The following is a 15471-nucleotide window of genomic DNA, read 5'->3' as shown; positions in this document are numbered from 1 at the left end:
CCCTGATGTGGTGTAAGTGGCCCCAGCCGGTCACTCAGGCCCTGGTGTGGTGTAGGTGGCATCAGCTAGCAGCACAAGACATTGGAAAACAGCCAAAAGCAATGTCGTTAATGTGCCCTCATCAATGGGCAGCTGCTTTTGGTCTTTTAATACACCCCTTCTCTGGATCAAAAGCGGTTCAATGACATGAAAAAGAAAGGCTTACAGCACGAGGTATTCCCAGGCAGTCTCCCATCCAAGTACTAACCAAGCCCAGCCCTGCTTAGCTTCCGAGATCAGACGAGGTCGGGCGTGCTCAGGGTGGTATGGCCGTAAGCTGCTGGCCCCAGCACAATGTCTCAATTTATGGATTCAACTGATTAGGTGGCAAGTACCTGAAGTTACGAAGACAATCCTATAACCATACCTGCATGTTTGCATAATACCCTAACCCAAAGGCTCAGTTTGGCATTTATCTAACAGCACAGGCCCTGGATTGTTGAACATGGCCTCTGCAACCAGCACAGGGCCTGGTGTGTTGTACATGGTCACAGCAAGCAGCACAGGGCCAGGTTTGGTGAAGATGGCCTCGGCCAGAAGCACAGGGTCTGGTGTGATATGAGTGGCCTGAACAAGAGCCACAGGCCCTGGTGTGGTGTAAGTGGCCTCAGCCAGAAGCCACAGGCACTGGTGTGGTGTAAGTGGCCTCAGCCAGCAGCCACAGGCCCTGGTGTGGTGTAAGTGACCTCAGCCAGCAGCCACAGGCCCTGGTGTGGTGTAAGTGGCCTCAGCCAGCAGCCACAGGTCCTGGTGTGGTGTAAGTGGCCTCAGCCAGAGCCACAGGCCCTGGTGTGGTGTAAGTGGCCTCAGCCAGTGCCACAGGCCCTGGTGTGGTGTAAGTGGCCTGAGCAAGAGCCACAGACCCTGGTGTGGTGTAATTGGCCTCAATAGCAACTAATGCCCTGGTGTGGTGTAGGTGGCCTCAGCCAGCAGCCACAGGCCCTGGTGTGGTGTAAGTGGCCTCAATAGCAACTAATGCCCTGATGTGGTGTAAGTGGCCTCAGCCAGCAGCCACAGGCCCTGGTGTGGTGTAAGTGGCCTGACCAAGAGCCACAGACCCTGGTGTGGTGTAATTGGCCTCAATAGCAACTAAGGCCCTGGTGTGGTGTAGGTGGCCTCAGCCAGCAGCCACAGGCCCTGGTGTGGTGTAAGTGGCCTCAGCCAGCAGCCACAGGCCCTGGTGTGGTGTAAGTGGCCTCAGCCAGTGCCACAGGCCCTGGTGTGGTGTAAGTGGCCTGAGCAAGAGCCACAGACCCTGGTGTGGTGTAATTGGCCTCAATAGCAACTAATGCCCTGGTGTGGTGTAGGTGGCCTCAGCCAGCAGCCACAGGCCCTGGTGTGGTGTAAGTGGCCTCAGCCAGTGCCACAGGCCCTGGTGTGGTGTAAGTGGCCTGAGCAAGAGTCACAGACCCTGGTGTGGTGTAATTGGCCTCAATAGCAACTAATGCCCTGGTGTTGTGTAGGTGGCCTCAGCCAGCAGCCACAGGCCCTGGTGTGGTGTAAGTGGCCTCAGCCAGTGCCACAGGCCCTGGTGTGGTGTAAGTGGCCTCAATAGCAACTAATGCCCTGGTGTGGTGTAAGTGGCCTCAGCCAGCAGCCACAGGCCCTGGTGTGGTGTAGGTGGCCTCAATAGCAACTAAGGCCCTGGTGTGGTGTAGGTGGCCTCAGCCAGCAGCCACAGGCCCTGGTGTGGTGTAAGTGGCCTCAGAAGCAAATAAGGCCGTGGTGTGGTGTAAGTGGCCTCAGCCAGAGCCACAGGCCCTGGTGTGGTGTAAGTGGCCTCAATAACAACTAAGGCCCTGGTGTGGTGTAAGTGGCCTCAGCCAGCAGCCACAGGCCTTGGTGTGGTGTAAGTCGCCTCATCCAGCAGCCACAGGCCCTGGTGTGGTGTAAGTGGCCTCAGCCAGAGCCACAGGCCCTGATGTGGTGTAAGTGGCCCCAGCCGGTCACTCAGGCCCTGGTGTGGTGTAGGTGGCATCAGCTAGCAGCACAAGACATTGGAAAACAGCCAAAAGCAGTGTCGTTAATGTGCCCTCATTAATGGGCAGCTGCTTTTGGTCTTTTAATACACCCCTTCTCTGGATCAAAAGCAGTTCAATGACATGAAAATGAAAGGCTTACAGCACCAGGTATTCCCAGGCAGTCTCCCATCCAAGCACTAACCAAGCCCAGCCCTGCTTAGCTTCCGAGATCAGACGAGGTCGGGCGTGCTCAGGGTGGTATGGCCGTAAGCTGCTGGCCCCAGCACAATGTCTCAATTTATGGATTCAAGTGATTAGGTGGCAAGTACCTGAAGTTACGAAGACAATCCTATAACCATAACTGCATGTTTGCATAATACCCTAACCCAAAGGCTCAGTTTGGCATTTATCCAACAGCACAGGCCCTGGATTGTTGAAGATGGCCTCTGGAACCAGCACAGGGCCTGGTGTGTTGTACATGGCCACAGCTAGCAGCACAGGGCCTGGTTGGGTGAAGATGGCCTCGGCCAGAAGCACAGGGTCTGGTGTGATATGAGTGGCCTGAGCAAGAGCCACAGGCCCTGGTGTGGTGTAAGTGGCCTCAGCCAGCAGCCACAGGCCCTGGTGTGGTGTAAGTGCCCTCAGCCAGCAGCCACAGGCCCTGGTGTGGTGTAAGTGGCCTCAGCCAGTGCCACAGGCCCTGGTGTGGTGTAATTGGCCTCAATAGCAACTAAGGCCCTGGTGTGGTGTAAGTGGTCTCAGCCAGTGCCACAGGCCCTGGTGTGGTGTAATTGGCCTCAATAGCAACTAAGGCCCTGGTGTTGTGTATGTGGCCTCAGCCAGCAGCCACAGGCCCTGGTGTGGTGTAAGTGGCCTCAGAAGTAAATAAGGCCCTGGTGTGGTGTAAGTGGCCTCAGCCAGCAGCACAGGGCCAGGTTTGGTGAAGATGGCCTTGGCCAGAAGCACAGGGTCTGGTGTGATATGAGTGGCCTGAGCAAGAGCCACAGGCCCTGGTGTGGTGTAAGTGGCCTCAGCCAGAAGCCACAGGCCCTGGTGTGGTGTAGGTGGCCTCAGCCAGCAGCCACAGGCCCTTGTGTGGTGTAAGTGGCCTCAGCCAGCAGCCACAGGCCCTGGTGTGGTGTAAGTGGCCTCAGCCAGCAGCCACAGGCCCTGGTGTGGTGTAAGTGGCCTCAGCCAGCAGCCACAGGCCCTGATGTGGTGTAAGTGGCCCCAGCCGGTCACTCAGGCCCTGGTGTGGTGTAGGTGGCATCAGCTAGCAGCACAAGACATTGGAAAACAGCCAAAAGCAATGTCGTTAATGTGCCCTCATTAATGGGCAGCTGCTTTTGGTCTTTTAATACACCCCTTCTCTGGATCAAAAGCGGTTCAATGACATGAAAAAGAAAGGCTTACAGCACGAGGTATTCCCAGGCAGTCTCCCATCCAAGTACTAACCAAGCCCAGCCCTGCTTAGCTTCCGAGATCAGACGAGGTCGGGCGTGCTCAGGGTGGTATGGCCGTAAGCTGCTGGCCCCAGCACAATGTCTCAATTTATGGATTCAACTGATTAGGTGGCAAGTACCTGAAGTTACAAAGACAATCCTATAACCATACCTGCATGTTTGCATAATACCCTAACCCAAAGGCTCAGTTTAGCATTTATCCAACAGCACAGGCCCTGGATTGTTGAAGATGGCCTCAGGAACCAGAACAGGGCCTGGTGTGTTGTACATGGCCACAGCTAGCAGCACAGGGCCTGGTTTGGTGAAGATGGCCTCGGCCAGAAGCACAGGGCCTGGTGTGATATGAGTAGCCTGAGCAAGAGCCACAGGCCCTGGTGTGGTGTAAGTGGCCTGAGCAAGAGCCACAGGCCCTGGTGTGGAGTAAGTGGCCTCAGCCAGCAGCCACAGGCCCTGGTGTGGTGTAAGTGGCCTCAGCCAGCAGCCACAGGCCCTGGTGTGGTGTAAGTGGCCTCAATAGCAACTAAGGCCCTGGTGTGGTGTAAGTGGCCTCAGCCAGCAGCCACAGGCCTTGGTGTGGTGTAAGTCACCTCATCCAGCAGCCACAGGCCCTGGTGTGGTGTAAGTGGCCTCAGCCAGCAGCCACAGGCCCTGGTGTGGTGTAAGTGGCCTCAGCCAGTGCCAGAGGCCCTGGTGTGGTGTAATTGGCCTCAATAGCAACTAAGGCCCTGGTGTGGTGTATGTGGCCTCAGCCAGCAGCCACAGGCCCTGGTGTGGTGTAAGTGGCCTCAGAAGCAAATAAGGCCGTGGTGTGGTGTAAGTGGCCTCAGCCAGAGCCACAGGCCCTGGTGTGGTGTAAGTGGCCTCAGCCAGCAGCCACAGGCCCTGGTGTGGTGTAAGTGGCCTGAGCAAGAGCCACAGACCCTGGTGTGGTGTAATTGGCCTCAATAGCAACTAAGGCCCTGGTGTGGTGTAGGTGGCCTCAGCCAGCAGCCACAGGCCTTGGTGTGGTGTAAGTGGCCTCAGCCAGAGCCACAGGCCCTGATGTGGTGTAAGTGGCCCCAGCCGGTCACTCAGGCCCTGGTGTGGTGTAGGTGGCATCAGCTAGCAGCACAAGACATTGGAAAAGAGCCAAAAGCAATGTCGTTAATGTGCCCTCATTAATGGGCAGCTGCTTTTGGTCTTTTAATACACACCTTCTCTGGATCAAAAGCGGTTCAATGACATGAAAATGAAAGGCTTACAGCACCAGGTATTCCAAGGAAGTCTCCCATCCAAGTACTAACCAAGCCCAGCCCTGCTTAGCTTCCGAGATCAGATGAGGTCGGGCGTGCTCAGGGTGGTATGGCCGTAAGCTGCTGGCCCCAGCACAATGTCTCAATTTATGGATTCAACTGATTAGGTGGCAAGTACCTGAAGTTACGAAGACAATCCTATAACCATACCTGCATGTTTGCATAATACCCTAGGCTCAGTTTGGCATTTATCTAACAGCACAGGCCCTGGATTGTTGAAGATGGCCTCTGGAACCAGCACAGGGCCAGGTTTGGTGAAGATGGTCTCGGCCAGAAGCACAGGGTCTGGTGTGATATGAGTGGCCTGAGCAAGAGCCACAGGCCCTGGTGTGGTGTAGGTGGCCTCAGCCAGCTGCCACAGGCCCTTGTGTGGTGTAAGTGGCCTCAGCCAGAAGCCACAGGCCCTGGTGTGGTGTAAGTGGCCTCAGCCAGTGCCACAGGCCCTGGTGTGGTGTAATTGGCCTCAATAGCAACTAAGGCCCTGGTGTGGTGTAAGTGGCCTCAGAAGCAAATAAGGCCCTGGTGTGGTGTAAGTGGCCTCAATAGCAACTAAGGCCCTGGTGTGGTGTAAGTGGCCACAGCAAGCAGCACTGGGCCAGGTTTGGTGAAGATGGCCTTGGCCAGAAGCACAGGGTCTGGTGTGATATGAGTGGCCTGAGCAAGAGCCACAGGCCCTGGTGTGGTGTAAGTGGCCTCAGCCAGAAGCCACAGGCCCTGGTGTGGTGTAGGTGGCCTCAGCCAGCAGCCACAGGCCCTTGTGTGGTGTAAGTGGCCTCAGCCAGCAGCCACAGGCCCTGGTGTGGTGTAAGTGGCCTCAGCCAGCAGCCACAGGCCCTGGTGTGGTGTAAGTGGCCTCAGCCAGCAGCCACAGGCCCTGGTGTGGTGTAAGTGGCCTGAGCAAGAGCCACAGACCCTGGTGTGGTGTAATTGGCCTCAATAGCAACTAAGGCCCTGGTGTGGTGTAGGTGGCCTCAGCCAGCAGCCACAGGCCCTGGTGTGGTGTAAGTGGCCTCAGCCAGCAGCCACAGGCCCTGGTGTGGTGTAAGTGGCCTCAGCCAGAGCCACAGGCCCTGATGTGGTGTAAGTGGCCCCAGCCGGTCACTCAGGCCCTGGTGTGGTGTAGGTGGCATCAGCTAGCAGCACAAGACATTGGAAAACAGCCAAAAGCAATGTCGTTAATGTGCCCTCATTAATGGGCAGCTGCTTTTGGTCTTTTAATACACACCTTCTCTGGATCAAAAGCGGTTCAATGACATGAAAATGAAAGGCTTACAGCACCAGGTATTCCAAGGAAGTCTCCCATCCAAGTACTAACCAAGCCCAGCCCTGCTTAGCTTCCGAGATCAGACGAGGTCGGGCGTGCTCAGGGTGGTATGGCCGTAAGCTGCTGGCCCCAGCAAAATGTCTCAATTTATGGATTCAACTGATTAGGTGGCAAGTACCTGAAGTTACGAAGACAATCCTATAACCATACCTGCATGTTTGCATAATACCCTAACCCAAAGGCTCAGTTTAGCATTTATCCAACAGCACAGGCCCTGGATTGTTGAAGATGGCCTCAGGAACCAGAACAGGGCCTGGTGTGTTGTACATGGCCACAGCTAGCAGCACAGGGCCTGGTTTGGTGAAGATGGCCTTGGCCAGAAGCACAGGGTCTGGTGTGATATGAGTGGCCTGAGCAAGAGCCACAGGCCCTGGTGTGGAGTAAGTGGCCTGAGCAAGAGCCACAGGCCCTGGTGTGGTGTAATTGGCCTCAATAGCAACTAAGGCCCTGGTGTGGTGTATGTGGCCTCAGCCAGCAGCCACAGGCCCTGGTGTGGTGTAAGTGGCCTCAGAAGCAAATAAGGCCCTGGTGTGGTGTATGTGGCCTCAGCCAGGAGCCACAGGCCCTGGTGTGGTGTAAGTGGCCTCAATAGCAACTAAGGCCCTGGTGTGGTGTAAGTGGCCTCAGCCAGCAGCCACAGGCCCTGGTGTGGTGTATGTGGCCTCAGCCAGCAGCCACAGGCCCTGGTGTGGTGTAAGTGGCCTCAGCCAGCAGCCACAGGCCCTGGTGTGGTGTAAGTGGCCTCAATAGCAACTAAGGCCCTGGTGTGGTGTAGGTGGCCTCAGCCAGCAGCCACAGGCCCTGGTGTGGTGTAAGTGGCCTCAGCCAGCAGCCACAGGCCCTTGTGTGGTGTAAGTGGCCTCAGCCAGCAGCCACAGGCCCTGGTGTGGTGTAAGTGGCCTCATCCAGCAGCCACAGGCCCTGGTGTGGTGTAAGTGGCCTGAGCAAGAGCCACAGACCCTGGTGTGGTGTAATTGGCCTCAATAGCAACTAAGGCCCTGGTGTGGTGTAGGTGGCCTCAGCCAGCAGCCACAGGCCCTGGTGTGGTGTAAGTGGCCTCAGCCAGCAGCCACAGGCCCTGATGTGGTGTAAGTGGCCCCAGCCGGTCACTCAGGCCCTGGTGTGGTGTAGGTGGCATCAGCTAGCAGCACAAGACATTGGAAAAGAGCCAAAAGCAATGTCGTTAATGTGCCCTCATTAATGGGCAGCTGCTTTTGGTCTTTTAATACACCCCTTCTCTGGATCAAAAGCGGTTCAATGACATGAAAATGAAAGGCTTACAGCACCAGGTATTCCCAGGCAGTCTCCCATCCAAGTACTAACCAAGCCCAGCCCTGCTTAGCTTCCGAGATCAGACGAGGTCAGGCGTGCTCAGAGTGGTATGGCCGTAAGTTGCTGACCCCAGCACAATGTCTCAATTTATGGATTCAACTGATTAGGTGGCAAGTACCTGAAGTTACGAAGACAATCCTTTAACCATACCTGCATGTTTGCATAATACCCTAACCCAAAGGCTCAGTTTAGCATTTATCTAACAGCACAGGCCCTGGATTGTTGAAGATGGCCTCAGGAACCAGCACAGGGCCTGGTGTGTTGTACATGGCCACAGCTAGCAGCACAGGGCCTGGTTTGGTGAAGATGGCCTCGGCCAGAAGCGCAGGGCCTGGTGTGATGTGAGTGGCCTGAGCAAGAGCCACAGGCCCTGGTGTGGTGTAAGTGGCCTCAGCCAGAAGCCACAGGCACTGGTGTGGTGTAAGTGGCCTCAGCCAGCAGCCACAGGCCCTGGTGTGGTGTAAGTGGCCTCAGCCAGCAGCCACAGGCCCTGGTGTGGTGTAAGTGGCCTCAGCCAGCAGCCACAGGCCCTGGTGTGGTGTAAGTGGCCTCAGCCAGAGCCACAGGCCCTGGTGTGGTGTAAGTGGCCTCAGCCAGTGCCACAGGCCCTGGTGTGGTGTAATTGGCCTCAATCGCAACTAATGCCCTGGTGTGGTGTAGGTGGCCTCAGCCAGCAGCCACAGGCCCTGGTGTGGTGTAAGTGGCCTCAATAGCAACTAATGCCCTGGTGTGGTGTAAGTGGCCTCAGCCAGTGCCACAGGCCCTGGTGTGGTGTAAGTGGCCTGAGCAAGAGCCACAGACCCTGGTGTGGTGTAATTGGCCTCAATAGCAACTAAGGCCCTGGTGTGGTGTAGGTGGCCTCAGCCAGCAGCCACAGGCCCTGGTGTGGTGTAAGTGGCCTCAGCCAGCAGCCACAGGCCCTGGTGTGGTGTAAGTGGCCTCAGCCAGCAGCCACAGGCCCTGATGTGGTGTAAGTGGCCCCAGCCGGTCACTCAGGCCCTGGTGTGGTGTAGGTGGCATCAGCTAGCAGCACAAGACATTGGAAAACAGCCAAAAGCAATGTCGTTAATGTGCCCTCATTAATGGGCAGCTGCTTTTGGTCTTTTAATACACCCCTTCTCTGGATCAAAAGCGGTTCAATGACATGAAAATGAAAGGCTTACAGCACCAGGTATTCCCAGGCAGTCTCCCATCCAAGTACTAACCAAGCCCAGCCCTGCTTAGCTTCCGAGATCAGACGAGGTCGGGCGTGCTCAGGGTGGTATGGCCGTAAGCTGCTGCCCCCAGCACAATGTCTCAATTTATGGATTCAACTGATTAGGTGGCAAGTACCTGAAGTTACGAAGACAATCCTTTAACCATACCTGCATGTTTGCATAATACCCTAACCCAAAGGCTCAGTTTAGCATTTATCTAACAGCACAGGCCCTGGATTGTTGAAGATGGCCTCAGGAACCAGCACAGGGCCTGGTGTGTTGTACATGGCCACAGCTAGCAGCACAGGGCCTGGTTTGGTGAAGATGGCCTCGGCCAGAAGCGCAGGGCCTGGTGTGATGTGAGTGGCCTGAGCAAGAGCCACAGGCCCTGGTGTGGTGTAAGTGGCCTCAGCCAGAAGCCACAGGCACTGGTGTGGTGTAAGTGCCCTCAGCCAGCAGCCACAGGCCCTGGTGTGGTGTAAGTGGCCTCAGCCAGCAGCCACAGGCCCTGGTGTGGTGTAAGTGGCCTCAGCCAGCAGCCACAGGCCCTGGTGTGGTGTAAGTGGCCTCAGCCAGTGCCACAGGCCCTGGTGTGGTGTAAGTGGCCTGAGCAAGAGTCACAGACCCTGGTGTGGTGTAATTGGCCTCAATAGCAACTAAGGCCCTGGTGTGGTGTAAGTGGCCTCAGCCAGAAGCCACAGGCACTGGTGTGGTGTAAGTGGCCTCAGCCAGCAGCCACAGGCCCTGGTGTGGTGTAAGTAGCCTCAGCCAGAGCCACAGGCCCTGGTGTGGTGTAAGTAGCCTCAGCCAGTGCCACAGGCCCTGGTGTGGTGTAAGTGGCCTGAGCAAGAGCCACAGACCCTGGTGTGGTGTAATTGGCCTCAATAGCAACTAATGCTCTGGTGTGGTGTAGGTGGCCTCAGCCAGCAGCCACAGGCCCTGGTGTGGTGTAAGTGGCCTCAATAGCAACTAAGGCCCTGGTGTGGTGTAAGTGGCCTCAGCCAGTGCCACAGGCCCTGGTGTGGTGTAATTGGCCTCAATAGCAACTAATGCCCTGGTGTGGTGTAAGTGGCCTCAGCCAGCAGCCACAGGCTCTGGTGTGGTGTAAGTGGCCTGAGCAAGAGCCACAGACCCTGGTGTGGGGTAATTGGCCTCAATAGCAACTAAGGCCCTGGTGTGGTGTAGGTGGCCTCAGCCAGCAGCCACAGGCCCTGGTGTGGTGTAAGTGGCCTCAGCCAGCAGCCACAGGCCCTGGTGTGGTGTAAGTGGCCTCAGAAGCAAATAAGGCCGTGGTGTGTTGTATGTGGCCTCAGCCAGCAGCCACAGGCCCTGGTGTGGTGTATGTGGCCTCAATAGCAACTAAGGCCCTGGTGTGGTGTAAGTGGCCTCAGCCAGCAGCCACAGGCCTTGGTGTGGTGTAAGTCGCCTCATCCAGCAGCCACAGGCCCTGGTGTGGTGTAAGTGGCCTCAGCCAGAGCCACAGGCCCTGGTGTGGTGTAATTGGCCTCAATAGCAACTAATGCCCTGGTGTGGTGTAAGTGGCCTCAGCCAGCAGCCACAGGCCCTGGTGTGGTGTAAGTGGCCTCAGCCAGCAGCCACAGGCCCTGATGTGGTGTAAGTGGCCGCAGCCGGTCACTCAGGCCCTGGTGTGGTGTAGGTGGCCTCAGCCAGCAGCCACAGGCCTTGGTGTGGTGTAAGTCGCCTCATCCAGCAAATACAGGCCCTGGTGTGGTGTAAGTGGCCTCAGCCAGAGCCACAGGCCCTGATGTGGTGTAAGTGGCCCCAGCCGGTCACTCAGGCCCTGGTGTGGTGTAGGTGGCATCAGCTAGCAGCACAAGACATTGGAAAACAGCCAAAAGCAATGTCGTTAATGTGCCCTCATCAATGGGCAGCTGCTTTTGGTCTTTTAATACACCCCTTCTCTGGATCAAAAGCGGTTCAATGACATGAAAATGAAAGGCTTACAGCACCAGGTATTCCAAGGAAGTCTCCCATCCAAGTACTAACCAAGCCCAGCCCTGCTTAGCTTCCGAGATCAGATGAGGTCGGGCGTGCTCAGGGTGGTATGGCCGTAAGCTGCTGGCCCCAGCACAATGTCTCAATTTATGGATTCAACTGATTAGGTGGCAAGTACCTGAAGTTACGAAGACAATCCTATAACCATACCTGCATGTTTGCATAATACCCTAGGCTCAGTTTGGCATTTATCTAACAGCACAGGCCCTGGATTGTTGAAGATGGCCTCTGGAACCAGCACAGGGCCTGGTGTGTTGTACATGGCCACAGCAAGCAGCACAGGGCCAGGTTTGGTGAAGATGGTCTCGGCCAGAAGCACAGGGTCTGGTGTGATATGAGTGGCCTGAGCAAGAGCCACAGGCCCTGGTGTGGTGTAGGTGGCCTCAGCCAGCAGCCACAGGCCCTTGTGTGGTGTAAGTGGCCTCAGCCAGAACCCACAGGCCCTGGTGTGGTGTAAGTGGCCTCAGCCAGTGCCACAGGCCCTGGTGTGGTGTAATTGGCCTCAATAGCAACTAAGGCCCTGGTGTTGTGTATGTGGCCTCAGCCAGCAGCCACAGGCCCTGGTGTGGTGTAAGTGGCCTCAGAAGCAAATAAGGCCCTGGTGTGGTGTAAGTGGCCTCAGCCAGCAGCACAAGGCCTGGTGTGTTGTACATGGCCACAGCAAGCAGCACTGGGCCAGGTTTGGTGAAGATGGCCTTGGCCAGAAGCACAGGGTCTGGTGTGATATGAGTGGCCTGAGCAAGAGCCACAGGCCCTGGTGTGGTGTAAGTGGCCTCAGCCAGAAGCCAAAGGCCCTGGTGTGGTGTAGGTGGCCTCAGCCAGCAGCCACAGGCCCTTGTGTGGTGTAAGTGGCCTCAGCCAGCAGCCACAGGCCCTAGTGTGGTGTAAGTGGCCTCAGCCAGCAGCCACAGGCCCTGGTGTGGTGTAAGTGGCCTCAGCCAGCAGCCACAGGCCCTGGTGTGGTGTAAGTGGCCTGAGCAAGAGCCACAGACCCTGGTGTGGTGTAATTGGCCTCAGCCAGAAGCCAAAGGCCCTGGTGTGGTGTAGGTGGCCTCAGCCAGCAGCCACAGGCCCTTGTGTGGTGTAGGTGGCCTCAGCCAGCAGCCACAGGCCCTGGTGTGGTGTAAGTGGCCTCAATAGCAACTAATGCCCTGGTGTGGTGTAAGTGGCCTCAGCCAGTGCCACAGGCCCTGGTGTGGTGTAAGTGGCCTGAGCAAGAGCCACAGACCCTGGTGTGGTGTAATTGGCCTCAATAGCAACTAAGGCCCTGGTGTGGTGTAGGTGGCCTCAGCCAGCAGCCACAGGCCCTGGTGTGGTGTAAGTGGCCTCAGCCAGCAGCCACAGGCCCTGGTGTGGTGTAAGTGGCCTCAGCCAGCAGCCACAGGCCCTGATGTGGTGTAAGTGGCCCCAGCCGGTCACTCAGGCCCTGGTGTGGTGTAGGTGGCATCAGCTAGCAGCACAAGACATTGGAAAACAGCCAAAAGCAATGTCGTTAATGTGCCCTCATTAATGGGCAGCTGCTTTTGGTCTTTTAATACACCCCTTCTCTGGATCAAAAGCGGTTCAATGACATGAAAATGAAAGGCTTACAGCACCAGGTATTCCCAGGTAGTCTCCCATCCAAGTACTAACCAAGCCCAGCCCTGCTTAGCTTCCGAGATCAGACGAGGTCGGGCGTGCTCAGGGTGGTATGGCCGTAAGCTGCTGGCCCCAGCACAATGTCTCAATTTATGGATTCAACTGATTAGGTGGCAAGTACCTGAAGTTACGAAGACAATCCTATAACCATAACTGCATGTTTGCATAATACCCTAACCCAAAGGCTCAGTTTGGCATTTATCCAACAGCACAGGCCCTGGATTGTTGAAGATGGCCTCTGGAACCAGCACAGGGCCTGGTTGGGTGAAGATGGCCTCGGCCAGAAGCACAGGGTCTGGTGTGATATGAGTGGCCTGAGCAAGAGCCACAGGCCCTGGTGTGGTGTAAGTGGCCTCAGCCAGCAGCCACAGGCCCTGGTGTGGTGTAAGTGGCCTCAGCCAGCAGCCACAGGCCCTGGTGTGGTGTAAGTGGCCTCAGCCAGTGCCACAGGCCCTGGTGTGGTGTAATTGGCCTCAATAGCAACTAAGGCCCTGGTGTGGTGTATGTGGCCTCAGCCAGCAGCCACAGGCCCTTGTGTGGTGTACATGGCCACAGCCAGCAGCCACAGGCCCTGGTGTGGTGTAAGTGGCCTCAATAGCAACTAAGGCCCTGGTGTGGTGTAAGTGGCCTCAGCCAGCAGCCACAGGCCTTGGTGTGGTGTAAGTCGCCTCATCCAGCAGCCACAGGCCCTGGTGTGGTGTAAGTGGCCTCAGCCAGCAGCCACAGGCCCTGGTGTGGTGTAAGTGGCCTCAGCCAGTGCCAGAGGCCCTGGTGTGGTGTAATTGGCCTCAATAGAAACTAAGGCCCTGGTGTGGTGTATGTGGCCTCAGCCAGCAGCCACAGGCCCTGGTGTGGTGTAAGTGGCCTCAGAAGCAAATAAGGCCGTGGTGTGGTGTAAGTGGCCTCAGCCAGAGCCACAGGCCCTGGTGTGGTGTAAGTGGCCTGAGCAAGAGCCACAGGCCCTGGTGTGGTGTAAGTGGTCTCAGCCAGCAGCCACAGGCCCTGGTGTGGTGTAGGTGGCCTCAGCCAGCAGCCACAGGCCCTTGTGTGGTGTAAGTGGCCTCAGCCAGCAGCCACAGGCCCTGGTGTGGTGTAAGTCGCCTGAGCAAGAGCCACAGACCCTGGTGTGGTGTAATTGGCCTCAATAGCAACTAAGGCCCTGGTGTGGTGTAGGTGGCCTCAGCCAGCAGCCACAGGCCTTGGTGTGGTGTAAGTGGCCTCAACCAGAGCCACAGGCCCTGATGTGGTGTAAGTGGCCCCAGCCGGTCACTCAGGCCCTGGTGTGGTGTAGGTGGCATCAGCTAGCAGCACAAGACATTGGAAAACAGCCAAAAGCAATGTCGTTAATGTGCCCTCATTAATGGGCAGCTGCTTTTGGTCTTTTAATACACCCCTTCTCTGGATCAAAAGCGGTTCAATGACATGAAAATGAAAGGCTTACAGCACCAGGTATTCCAAGGAAGTCTCCCATCCAAGTACTAACCAAGCCCAGCCCTGCTTAGCTTCCGAGATCAGACGATGTCAGGCGTGCTCAGGGTGGTATGGCCGTAAGCTGCTGGCTCCAGCACAATGTCTCAATTTATGGATTCAAGTAATTAGGTGGCAAGTACCTGAAGTTACGAAGACAATCCTATAACCATACCTGCATGTTTGCATAATACCCTAACCCAAAGGCTCAGTTTAGCATTTATCTAACAGCACAGGCCCTGGATTGTTGAAGATGGCCTCAGGAACCAGAACAGGGCCTGGTGTGTTGTACATGGCCACAGCTAGCAGCACAGGGCCTGGTTTGGTGAAGATGGCCTCGGCCAGAAGCACAGGCCCTGGTGTGATATGAGTGGCCTGAGCAAGAGCCACAGGCCCTGGTGTGGTGTAATTGGCCTCAATAGCAACTAAGGCCCTGGTGTGGTGTAAGTGGCCTCAGCCAGAGCCACAGGCCATGGTGTGGTGTAAGTGGCCTCAATAGCAACTAAGGCCCTGGTGTGGTGTAAGTGGCCTCAGCCAGAGCCACAGGCCCTGGTGTGGTGTAAGTGGCCTCAGCCAGTGCCACAGGCCCTGGTGTGGTGTAAGTGGCCTGAGCAAGAGCCACAGACCCTGGTGTGGTGTAATTGGCCTCAATAGCAACTAATGCCCTGGTGTGGTGTAAGTGGCCTCAGCCAGCAGCCACAGGCTCTGGTGTGGTGTAAGTGGCCTGAGCAAGAGCCACAGACCCTGGTGTGGGGTAATTGGCCTCAATAGCAACTAAGGCCCTGGTGTGGTGTAGGTGGCCTCAGCCAGCAGCCACAGGCCCTGGTGTGGTGTAAGTGGCCTCAGCCAGCAGCCACAGGCCCTGGTGTGGTGTAAGTGGCCTCAGAAGCAAATAAGGCCGTGGTGTGTTGTATGTGGCCTCAGCCAGCAGCCACAGGCCCTGGTGTGGTGTAAGTGGCCTCAATAGCAACTAAGGCCCTGGTGTGGTGTAAGTGGCCTCAGCCAGCAGCCACAGGCCTTGGTGTGGTGTAAGTCGCCTCATCCAGCAGCCACAGGCCCTGGTGTGGTGTAAGTGGCCTCAGCCAGAGCCACAGGCCCTGGTGTGGTGTAATTGGCCTCAATAGCAACTAATGCCCTGGTGTGGTGTAAGTGGCCTCAGCCAGCAGCCACAGGCCCTGATGTGGTGTAAGTGGCCGCAGCCGGTCACTCAGGCCCTGGTGTGGTGTAGGTGGCCTCAGCCAGCAGCCACAGGCCTTGGTGTGGTGTAAGTCGCCTCATCCAGCAAATACAGGCCCTGGTGTGGTGTAAGTGGCCTCAGCCAGAGCCACAGGCCCTGATGTGGTGTAAGTGGCCCCAGCCGGTCACTCAGGCCCTGGTGTGGTGTAGGTGGCATCAGCTAGCAGCACAAGACATTGGAAAAGAGCCAAAAGCAATGTCGTTAATGTGCCCTCATTAATGGGCAGCTGCTTTTGGTCTTTTAATACACCCCTTCTCTGGATCAAAAGCGGTTCAATGACATGAAAATGAAAGGCTTACAGCACCAGGTATTCCAAGGAAGTCTCCCATCCAAGTACTAACCAAGCCCAGCCCTGCTTAGCTTCCGAGATCAGACGTGGTCGGGCATGCTCAGGGTGGTATGGCCGTAAGCTGCTGGCCATAGCACAATGTCTCAATTTATGGATTCAACTGATTAGGTGGCAAGTACCTGAAGTTACGAAGACAATCCTATAACCATACCTGCAT

At 56.5% G+C, this 15471-nt stretch overlaps 10 non-coding genes and 1 pseudogene across 10 annotated transcripts; all 11 read right to left on the bottom strand.

Annotated features, from left to right (window-relative positions):
* Positions 1-198: 198 nt before the first annotated feature.
* On the bottom strand, positions 199-317 carry LOC143417206 (5S ribosomal RNA). The gene has a single exon (XR_013097423.1). It is a non-coding gene; the product is annotated as a 5S ribosomal RNA (ribosomal RNA).
* A 1836-nt stretch (positions 318-2153) lies between these two features.
* Positions 2154-2272, bottom strand: LOC143417338 (5S ribosomal RNA). The gene has a single exon (XR_013097559.1). It is a non-coding gene; the product is annotated as a 5S ribosomal RNA (ribosomal RNA).
* Positions 2273-3406: 1134 nt separating this feature from the next.
* LOC143417205 (5S ribosomal RNA) lies at positions 3407-3525 on the bottom strand. Its single transcript, XR_013097422.1, has one exon. It is a non-coding gene; the product is annotated as a 5S ribosomal RNA (ribosomal RNA).
* A 1172-nt stretch (positions 3526-4697) lies between these two features.
* Positions 4698-4816, bottom strand: LOC143417856 (5S ribosomal RNA). Its single transcript, XR_013098003.1, has one exon. It is a non-coding gene; the product is annotated as a 5S ribosomal RNA (ribosomal RNA).
* A 1205-nt stretch (positions 4817-6021) lies between these two features.
* On the bottom strand, positions 6022-6140 carry LOC143417976 (5S ribosomal RNA). The gene has a single exon (XR_013098124.1). It is a non-coding gene; the product is annotated as a 5S ribosomal RNA (ribosomal RNA).
* Positions 6141-7353: 1213 nt separating this feature from the next.
* Positions 7354-7472, bottom strand: LOC143417483 (5S ribosomal RNA). Its single transcript, XR_013097705.1, has one exon. It is a non-coding gene; the product is annotated as a 5S ribosomal RNA (ribosomal RNA).
* A 1095-nt stretch (positions 7473-8567) lies between these two features.
* On the bottom strand, positions 8568-8686 carry LOC143417719 (5S ribosomal RNA). Its single transcript, XR_013097867.1, has one exon. It is a non-coding gene; the product is annotated as a 5S ribosomal RNA (ribosomal RNA).
* A 1879-nt stretch (positions 8687-10565) lies between these two features.
* LOC143417855 (5S ribosomal RNA) lies at positions 10566-10684 on the bottom strand. Its single transcript, XR_013098002.1, has one exon. It is a non-coding gene; the product is annotated as a 5S ribosomal RNA (ribosomal RNA).
* A 1522-nt stretch (positions 10685-12206) lies between these two features.
* Positions 12207-12325, bottom strand: LOC143417317 (5S ribosomal RNA). Its single transcript, XR_013097538.1, has one exon. It is a non-coding gene; the product is annotated as a 5S ribosomal RNA (ribosomal RNA).
* Positions 12326-13695: 1370 nt separating this feature from the next.
* On the bottom strand, positions 13696-13814 carry LOC143417549 (5S ribosomal RNA; annotated as a pseudogene).
* Positions 13815-15257: 1443 nt separating this feature from the next.
* On the bottom strand, positions 15258-15376 carry LOC143417426 (5S ribosomal RNA). Its single transcript, XR_013097647.1, has one exon. It is a non-coding gene; the product is annotated as a 5S ribosomal RNA (ribosomal RNA).
* Between the last annotated feature and the right edge of the window lie 95 nt (positions 15377-15471).

Source organism: Maylandia zebra, linkage group LG3 (genome assembly GCF_041146795.1).
Source record: "Maylandia zebra isolate NMK-2024a linkage group LG3, Mzebra_GT3a, whole genome shotgun sequence".
Taxonomy (NCBI): domain Eukaryota; kingdom Metazoa; phylum Chordata; class Actinopteri; order Cichliformes; family Cichlidae; genus Maylandia; species Maylandia zebra.
This window is presented reverse-complemented; position numbering and strand designations above follow the sequence as displayed.